Source organism: Phyllostomus discolor, chromosome 2 (genome assembly GCF_004126475.2).
Source record: "Phyllostomus discolor isolate MPI-MPIP mPhyDis1 chromosome 2, mPhyDis1.pri.v3, whole genome shotgun sequence".
Classification (NCBI taxonomy): domain Eukaryota; kingdom Metazoa; phylum Chordata; class Mammalia; order Chiroptera; family Phyllostomidae; genus Phyllostomus; species Phyllostomus discolor.
Genome location: NC_040904.2, coordinates 81142693 through 81150810, shown reverse-complemented (window position 1 = coordinate 81150810; position 8118 = coordinate 81142693). Strand labels below are relative to the sequence as shown.

General features: G+C 37.1%; 2 protein-coding genes across 2 annotated transcripts in view; one reads left to right on the top strand and one right to left on the bottom strand.

The window, feature by feature from the left end:
- Positions 1-8118, top strand: part of CMSS1 (cms1 ribosomal small subunit homolog) — a 382714-nt gene that overhangs the window by 43679 nt on the left and 330917 nt on the right. The gene's annotated exons all lie outside the window — the stretch shown is intronic.
- FILIP1L (filamin A interacting protein 1 like) overlaps positions 1-8118 on the bottom strand; it is a 289091-nt gene that overhangs the window by 20771 nt on the left and 260202 nt on the right.

Below are 8118 nucleotides of genomic sequence, written 5' to 3'. Positions count from 1 at the left end.
CAGACCTGAAGGGAACAGTCTTTTTCTGTATGTGCTACTTCTGGGCTTGGTTTCCACAGTGAAAAAGATGGAGAAAACTTTTGAAGATAGCTTAAAAGTTTTTGCACTTCAGAAACAATACAAAATAATAGGTTGAGGGATGCCCAAACTGTCCAAGAAATAGGTCATTTGCAGTTTTTATATTGTTGTATAATTAACTTTGTAATTATACAAAGTTCATTTTTGTTCATTTTTAACCCTTCAAGCAAGTCTGAATTTTACTTAGATTTTAGATTATTATGCATTCCCAAATACATAATATATATTTCCAAATATGTATATTAAAAGGTATACTGTAAAGTATCTTCTTCTCACCTCATTATTCCATCTGCCTATTCTCCCCCCAACCCATAACCATTGGTTAATTTCTTATATGTACTTTCAGAATGTCTTAATATGAGTAAACAAGCAAATATAAATAAAGATTCTTATTCTCTCCCTTTTTTATCCAAAAATACAGCTTACTATAAACACAGTTCATCTTGATTTTTGCAGTTAAACATTTTCTTGGAAATCCTTCCATTAGACCAGTATTCTTAAACAGGGGCAGGAAAAGGGAGTGAAACATGACTGCCAAATAGATCTTTACTACTCCATGCTAAAACAGTTAAAATTTATAGGGTATTTTATCAAGTGATGTAGAGGAATGGGAGTCACATACTTTTGTTGCTTTGAAACTTTAAATACTAACATAGACTATAAAAATAATATTTGATTATAATTTTAAAACAGCATTTTGACTATTATATATCTGTGTTTATAAGGTCTGTGTGTAGTATTTGCATTTTGTTAGTTGGGAAACTGAGGCCCAGGAAGATTAAGTATAAAGATTTATTTAATCCTAGTCTAATTATTATTTTTACCAATTTAGAGATGAGGCTAGAGACCAAAACACTAAAATTTAGAGTGGTTAAATAATTACCAAACAGCATAAATAACCAAACCAGAATAAAAACTCACTGACTGCAAAGCATGTGTTCTTTCCACTTAACCAGGCTACATTCCAGAAAGCCCAGACAGAGTACTGACCTCGAGAGTTTCCTCTTTCTTCCATCCCACGTTTTTAGTGCTCATTTGTTCATCCCTGCACTGTCCTCACCTCCTTAGCTCTCTGACCCCTCCTACCTTTGCTCAGGCTGCTCCAGTCGCACCAGCTTCCATATTATTCCTTGAATACAGCAGAGCCTGTGGCTTTTGTACTGGCTGCTTCCCCAGGGAGCTTCTGGACTCCCTTCTTCATCTCTTCTAGTACCATCTGGCATACTACTATATTTTACTTATTTGATCACTGGCTATCTCTCCTGCTATAATGTAACTTTCATGGAAGTAGGGGAATAGGAGTATGTGTGTGTTTTATTCAATAACTGGTCAGCTATTTGTTTTATTCAATGTTGTATTTCTAGCTTAAGTATCGTGCCTGGCACCTAATTGGTATTCAATAAATACTGGTTAAATTTTTAACTGCATCTATTCCAGTTTTGAACTAGTACCATTTTGGGAAGTAACTATGCAACAGTCACATGGTAAACAGTTTCTTCTTTTTACAGTCTGTGAATAACATAATTACCATTTATTAAGCAATTATTATATGTCATGTAGCATGTTAGTCCTGCAAACAGTCATAGCAGGCAAGTATTACTGTCCTTATTTTACAAATAAGCAATTGAGGCTCAGAGATGTTAAATAATTTTCTAAAGATAATGCTAGTAATTGTCAGAACCACAACACCAACTCCAAATCATGTTTCTCACCACCATGATATACATCCACACATCCTACCTCATGTATGTACCATCCTCTGCAGTGAATTTCTATGTTGCAATATTCTGCCTGTCAAAAGCACAGAAAATCACCACCACTCGCAACCCACTGTTTTGTCACAGTATTTTCTGTAGGTTCATGGCTACTTTGAGCCTTGATCATGAGACATTAGCAAACATTCTCTTAATCACTGTAATAATAAAGCAAATTTAGTCATTTGGCATAAATACATAATTATTTTTGGATGGTTTAAAAATTTGTGACTTTGCCAGTAATAACATATCATGTTCCCCAGAGGAGGTGGGTTTGTCATAAATACCATTTCCATAGAACATTTCAAGGAACTTAAAGTTCTTGGAAAATATTTTTAACAGGCAGCCTTTTCTCAGACAGGCTTCAAGGGCATAGTACTATAAACCTTTAAAAATGTATGTGTTTTATCTAAGAAAATTTATATGTATTTCTCTTATTGCTCAAAATCCATTTTGTATCTTGTATCTTAGTAGATTGAGGAAAACAGAAATTAATTCTTCAGAAGCGCATTCTGATGTACCTGCAGAATTTTCTGTTTTTAATTTCTGTTAGTCCTTTTTTTCTCTTCCCAGATCAGACTGTTTTCAAACAGATATTGTAAATAGGTGTTTTGGAGGATTAGTATAATTCCTTTCTCTTAACACTTATTTATTCTCTGGTAGGTTGCTTTTCTTTCTTCTCTCCCTTTTAAAAAGTTTCCAAATCTTATTCTGAGCCAAAAAAGAATTTTTTTAAAGCCTCTAGTTCCTGTAGGCTTTAAGAAAAAGGCTTCCCTCCTTTATTTGGCTTTCATGCGTTAATTCACTGGTGTTCAGTTTGTCAGATTTAAAGTAAAAGGCCAAAGCAGGGACCAGTCATGTGCCCAAGTGGATGAGTTCACTGATTTTCCTTCACCTCTTTGTAGTGTGGCTGCCTGAACAGAGGCAGCGGCTAATGTGGTATGCTTGGGAAACCAAAGTTTCCTAACTTGTTAGTGGGAAATTCAAACTACAGAAACTTAGAAACCACAACAACAGAGGCTTAGGTTTTGTTGTGACTACCAAAGTCATAGTTTGCCATGAGAAATGGTAGACAGGAGCCGAAAGAGTGTAAAATATGAAACATTTTTATCCCTAGAGAACTTTCTTTTTATCCCCCAGTTTATTTTAGCTACAGATCAGTAAATAGGGGAAAACAGAACTGGGAACACTTAATAGCACTGAATAGTATATTTAGATGTCAGGGCCATTGGAGGATGAAGGCTGATGCCTGGTTTGGCTTCCTGCTGAGCAGTCAGATCATGAACCACAGTGAGTATCCCCCATATGCCCTCACCCACCTTTCCTGGCTCCTAAGGATGGTTGGTTTCTGTTCCCTCCACAATGTTTTAGAGGGCCAGAGATTGGGCCATATGTATAGTTCAGTTACACACAGGTTTTATTCTAAAATCCATTGAAATGTAAATGATCATTTTTCTTGTGGTCTGTGTTTTACACGTCCTCTTATGTACACTATAAAATTAAAATTACTTTAGTTATCTGAGCCATAATTTTCCCAGCTCTGAATTTGGCAGTTCAGAGTTGTTTGCATTACATTTTCCTTTTCTGTCACTTCCAAGCATTGAGAAGACAGAATTCATGAACACAGAGTTTGACCCTATCATCTCTTCTCTAATTTGGGTTCTTTTAAGATGAAGGTGTTTTAGGGTGAGGGGCAAGTCAATCAAGATGTCACAGTGGTTAGCAACAGTCCTGCTAGAGATGAGAGCAATGACTTGACACTTCACTTCCCTTGGCCCTGGGTCTGTTGCTGGTTTTGTACTTGAGCAAGAGTTTGACCCATTTAGTTATGTTTATCTGTGAGAAAAAAACTCTGTTTATAGCAGAATTAAAGAAAAGGCTATAGTGTCTCTCATGTATGGGCATGAATACCCACCCAATTTTGCCCTGACCATATCTTGTGATTTGAATTCTAAGGGAGGGCAAACTATTTCAAACTATGTAGTTGAAAAAAAAAAGTGTTTTTGAAAAAAGTACTGACTTCACTCTACCTCACTTTTAAAGTTCACTCATTCACAGCTAAAAACAAAGAAAAAAGCAAAACCCCAATTCTCAATAGGAAAGCCACTTTCAGAAGAGCCATGTATTCTAATGGACAGGGAATATTAGACCAAAATCTGCTATTAATTCTGTGACCTTGCCTCATTTGCCTGTCACCTCAGCTGCAACATGGGGAAAGCAATACAATTTATTCTCTAAGGTTTACAAAGATATTGATGATCCTCAAATATCAGTTCCATAGAATAAAAATCTCCATGAAACTTTTAGAGTCCTTTCCCTTAGCATTGTGTATAAATTCGCATGTCAAAAATGTATGTTTCGTTCCATCGGAAGAGATTTTATGACCTGTCTAGTCTCAGTGGTTCATAACTATATGAAAAAGTCTAATTGGAATGTCACAGAATTCAGATTTGGTTTTGGTGCTTTATATGTCAAACATTTGTTCCAGTTCAAGATTATAAGTGTGCTGTAAAAGTAAAGAAGTAAATCTTTGAGTGTCTGACACCAAAAATGTTATGCTAAATTGAAAGTACAATTAACACCTGGGAGCAGTATTTAGACTATTAGTTTCTGAAAAGGGAATCTTCATTAACTGTGTCTAGGATATGATAAAAGCTATTGGGTTGGCCAAAAAGTCTGTTTAATTTTTTTCATAAAATAAAAGGCACACTTTTCATTTTAGCCAATAACTTTATTGATTAGGATATTATGTCAGCCATCTCCTGCGTGGTATAACACTGACTGTTTTCAATTAATGTCTTGATTTGATCGCTATCAATTTCAACTGGTCTATCCAACCTGGAGCATCATCCAGTGAGAAATCTCCAGCATGAAACTTCACAGACCCCTTCTCACACATTCAATCTCTCACAGCACCTTCTTCATACACCGCACAAATCCTTTTTTGCGTTTCAATGGCCTTTTTATCTTTCTTGAAATAATAAAGCATAATATGCTGAAAATGTGTATTTTCTTCCACTTTTAATATTAAAATGGCTACATGAAAATTCACCAATTTTGATAAGTTTTTGTTTTAATGCATGCTGATAGGACAGCTATCACAATACAGTCCAACAAAATTGTTTCGAATGAAGTTCAAGACAACTAAGCACTACTAGAGCCACTGTACAGAAAATAACCAAATAACCTTTTGGACCAACCCAATATTTAGCCCAAGTTGTAAGATTTGTCTTTTTGTTTTTGTGTGTGTGCCTCTCAGGCATGGTAGAACTTTCCAGGTAAAACGGAAATTTCAGGCTAGCTTTCAAACCTTTGCTCTCTTTGGTCCTTTACTCAGTAACTTATTTCTTAGGCAACATATTTAGGAACACTAATGTGGTTTTCTCATAGGAAGAATTCCCTTCTATCAGAGAAATTGGGATAAAGGATAACCTTGGTTTTTAGAGTGGCTATTTTAGAGAGGTCAGACACTAAAGACATGGATTTACTCCAACAAGCTTAACCTTTTGCTTCACTTATGGCTGGGTGTAAGAGAAGAGCTCTTCAGGACTGCATCCTATAAGGCACTTCTTTAGCCCTGAGGCAATGCCTTGTTGCCCCCGCCTGGCAGAAGCCCGTAGCAGCTATGATGGTGAAACACCATTTTGTGGGAGGCTGACATAACGGGAGTGTAATAGGGTACTGAATGGGTGTTATGATTCTGCCAGTGTACTAACTGCTTTATCACTTTAACCATCACTTTAAGATGCCTTCCTGTGAAAGTTGAGGTTGTTTTAAATATCAGAATTTGGTTGTTCTGATCGTGGTTCAAGCCTTCTTTCTCTTTTAACCTCATATGCCCTTTTCATAGTAGACTTCCAAGGAATAAATTTGGAATGCTCTGTTCAGTAGCCTCCACTGACATTTCAGTTCCCATCTTTTCTGAGAATGTTACCTAACTTGTCTGACCCTAGCTGATTCCCACTTTCTGATTCCCAGCAGCCCCTTACAGCTTTGTGACACAAATATTCTATATTGTTTTATAGCACTTTCTAATTTGTTTTAATATATTTGTTTTGCTCTTAAACTAACTGTAAGCTCCTTGAAGATGTGATACCTCTCTATCCCTCCATGGGTTTGAGCTCATATACTTGATGACCAAATGATTGTGGGGAGAGAAGAACCATTTCTGAGGGGAACATAACCCCTCTTAAGCTGAATTCTTCTCTCAGAATTCACTTGTTACTAGAGCAGAAGTAGGGTGATGTTCCTCTTGTTCCTGTCACGTCTCAGGAGGGAGAACCATTCAGTGAAATGAGGAAATCACGTAGCGACAAATTTAAATAAAGTTCAGATGCAGGACATACAGCCAGAGAATCTTAACTTTGCTGCCTATGATTTTTTGCATCTTTGCTCAACCCAATGAATTTTATGGGACTATAAGAACCTTGTGAGGCATAATTTTAGGAGAAATGAGTGGAACTCCAAATAACTTGACAAGGTTGTTCTCAACTTTATCTAAAATATCTTAGTGTGCCATATAGCCAGTTGCATGAAAGCCTGAAGAATAATATGTAACCTCAAATATAATGCATTTCTTTTAATAATGAGTTTTTAACCATCTTGATAGCATATTGATATATTTTTAAGGAACAGATAATCTTCCTTTTATCAGCAAAAGATTAATTTTCACAAAACTCCACAGTGAATTTACCTCCTCTGCCATTCCCACTTTATAGACTAACAAGTAGATCAAGGGACTTGCACAGCATCTCACTGCATAGCCCTTTGTCTTAAGCAAAAAAACCTGAGAACTTTCTCATGCTCTCCCCAATGTCCTAGGCCAAGCGGCTCTTTCCTTTTCTTTAAATGTAATAGCAGCAGCCACTTAAGTCTTGTCAACCCAAATGTGATGAATGTTTTACATTCCTCTTAGGATTTCTGCTCAGAGGTTTGTTTTTGTTTTGATTCACTTAAAAAAAGAATTTTAGAGAGAGAGAGAGAGAGAAACTTAGTTCACCTTTAAACTTTTGTTCCAAGACTGCTGGGCCATGAGATAAGATAAATCTGGCAGATTTGCTCCTGTCAGAGCAGCCAGTCCTGGAGGGCTGACCTCATCCTTGAGGCTGCTTTTGGTATAATGGTTTCGAGTTCTCACAGGCTCATGTACTGCAGTTATGTTAATCTTTCCTCTGTGCTTGAGTATGGACTTTTTCCCTCACATTCTTCCCATTTTCTTCAGCTGAGTTGTCTCGGTAATGATACAATCAGTAGCTTATATTTTTGTCCTCGTTACTGCCCACTATTCTGTCTTTCCCAGCACTGAGGTGACTTATGGTGGATGACACTGTTCCCTTTTTATAGGTTTGTGGAAGTGAAGGCTACAGAAAGCTTACCCAGTGAATGGCTGGCAGGGCCAGTAGGAGCAGAATTTGGACTTATGAACCATTATTCCTACTCTTCAGTCTTACCATTAAGATAACACTATTTGTCCATGTCAGTTTAGTGTCACTACTAAGCAAGCTTGGAGACTGACTGTATTCTGTTGAATTTTTTTAAAGAGTCCCACACTGTTTATCCTTACTTAATTTTTATGTACAACTGACCTGTCTTATCTCTATTGCTTTATCAGTGCATTAAGAAAGAACAGAAAAGTACTCTAGCTATAGTGAGAGGTGTGTCAAAACATCCTGGACCATGACTGAGTCTTTGTGCAAGAGCAGCTAATGATCTTATTAGTCCTTGTCATCAACACAGTGCCAGTCGATGCTAAAAAGTAAAGCTGTGTTAATGACATGGTGTGGCATGTAGAGAACTCAGTTGCTGGTCTATTGTCCTGCCTTCCAAGGAATTATGAGCCCTAGGCTGGCTTTATAGGTTGACATTGGAGTTATCTAACTTAAAAAAAATACAGGAAAATCACTTTTTGTTTTCTGTACAATCTGGTAGATGTATGGGACTACCCACAGGAACTTTGGAATCCAAATGTATGGTTGGAAAAAGACAATCTGAAGGTTTCTAGTTACTGTAAGGACAAACTGTTTGGGCCCAGTCACTGCATCTTCTGGGCCTCTAGCTGAGGCACAGACATTAGGGAAAAACAGAGGAATCTACCCTTCATTAAAGACAAACCTCTATAGTCTGCTCCTTCATATGTTACATTAGAGTCCATTCCATGCCCCAGGGCAATTCACCTGGTATTCTTTGACCAACTTTATTCTCATTATTTTGGGAGGAGGTTAAAGTAAGGTAGGCAGAGGTGGGCAGCAGTAGAGAAGCATCTGACTTAGTCTGCCTCCACAACAAG